Source organism: Lygodium microphyllum, chromosome 29, assembly GCF_053477565.2.
Source record: "Lygodium microphyllum isolate KBCC chromosome 29, Lygodium_microphyllum_v1.1.10, whole genome shotgun sequence".
In the NCBI taxonomy this organism is placed as follows: Eukaryota; Viridiplantae; Streptophyta; class Polypodiopsida; order Schizaeales; family Lygodiaceae; genus Lygodium; species Lygodium microphyllum.
The window spans coordinates 40,390,575-40,392,621 of NC_141163.1; positions in this window are offsets into that span (position 1 = coordinate 40,390,575).

A 2,047-nucleotide genomic window follows, 5' to 3' on the forward strand; every position below is an offset into this window, starting at 1 on the left:
TTACAGTTTTGGCATCTAAGCTACTTTCTAGGCTTTGCATGAGAGTTCCTAGGTCTACGGGGTCGTGTTTGCTTATTGTGGGGAGGCTTGCCTTGATGTTTAGGTACCCATTGAAATATAGGTTGCTTAACCTTAGGAGTGGGTTTGGTGGGGTGGTGTTTTGTGGGTTGAGTGGAGTGTGACATATCACGACCCCCCTCCTTAGCCTTAAGCATGGTCTTCTCTATTGGTTGAGTGGCGGTCTTGGAGGGACCCACACTACCCTTGCTGAAAGTTGTCACGATGCGCATATTTCCTATGGTGATGTGGATATGTTACAAGTCATAATCGACATAACAATGGGTTTGTTTTTTGAAATGTGCCCTAGCAGTGATGCCTTGCCTACCTCCTTCATGTTGGGCAACACATAGAAGATGATTGGTAAACTTTCAGACTCAATAGAGACAACAACTTTGCACTTCCCCAGGAGTGCATAGGATTCACCCCCAAATGGGATAAATTTAGCATTAGCTGGCTGCTGGGGTTGACCAATGAGGGTCCAATGAGCACGGGTTAGGATATTGATGTTAGCTCCCTCATCAATCAAAGCATCAAAAGAATGTGTCTTTTGGGCTATAGCAATGATTCGTAAATAAGCTGGAGCAACAGCTTCCTCATCATCTTCTATCTCGGTGATGGTTGCGACACAGACATTGATAGGGGCCTCTATCATAGGGGACTCATGCAAAGGATGTGTGGGACGGTAGTACTTCTTCATGCAACTTCCGTTGACAAAGCCTATGCCCTCGCCTTCTAGTGTTTCAAGTTCGACATTGCCCATACTACTAATGGCATGCACTCTAAAAGGTCCTAACCCTTGAAAATTCATTTTTTGCTTATGGGCCTTGACAAAGTATAACAACACAAGGTCGCGCTGGTCAAAATCACAGTGTTTGACATGCTTGTCAAACCACATCTTTCTTCATGCATTTTCACAAATTAGAGTGTGGGTGGTGATGAGTCTAGTTTCAATGAGGCATTCCAACTTGATAAGATAGTTAGTCCAAGCCTCTTTCCCTTCCCAATGCCCATGCATTGGTATCCTCAAGCTAGGGATAAAAAATTCTAAAGGTAGGATAGCCTTGGTTTCGTATGTTAGCCTGAAGGGCATTTGTCCCACAGCCGTTTTATAGGCTGTTCGATAGGCCCATAAAGCTGCCATGAGCTTGTTATCCTAGTCGCTCGTGGAAACCACCTTTGTGAGCATGTTGACCAGGATCTTATTCGTTGATTCTACCTAGCCATTGGCTTGGGGATAGTATGGTGAAGACTTCCTAAGGATGATCAAGAAGGTTGAGAGTAGATAGCCAATCACCTCATTGATGAAGTGGGTGCCCTGGTCGCTCACTATCTCAATAGGGCAACCAAATCTTGAGATAACCTACTCCCATAAGAAATTCATTGTGATCCTTGCCTCGTTCTTCCTTGTGGCTCTTGCCTCAGCCCACTTTGTCAAATAGTCAGCTGCTACGATGATATATCAAGCCTGTGAATACTGGGCCATAGGACTAATGGGTCTGATGAAGTCAATGCCCCATTTCTCAAAAGGTTGTCGTGCTATTATAGGAGTCAATTATATTTTGTCCTTCTACATGGGGACCTTGGTCCTTTGGCACTCATCATAGTGCTTGACAAATCTGGTTGCGTCACGGAATAGTGTGGGCCACCATAGTTGAGACTACAACACCTTGTGGGCTATCGTGTCTCCACTGAAATGCCCCCAGCAATTCTAGCATGTGCCTCTCTCAACGTGTCATGCATCTCATGTTTGCACACACACCTGCGTAGCAACCCGTCTTACCCTAACCTATAGAGTTGGCCGGCAATCAGCTGATAGGGTTGGATATTCACAATAAGCCTCCTAAGATTTGCCTTCTTGATAGGTCTCTCGGGTAGACCTTGTTTGAGCACATGGACAACTTCGTCAGCCCAATGGCGTTAAATCAGCCTTGAATAATTCCTTGTCACTGGATAGAACAAAGAGATTTGCATCTGGAAGGTCGTTCGT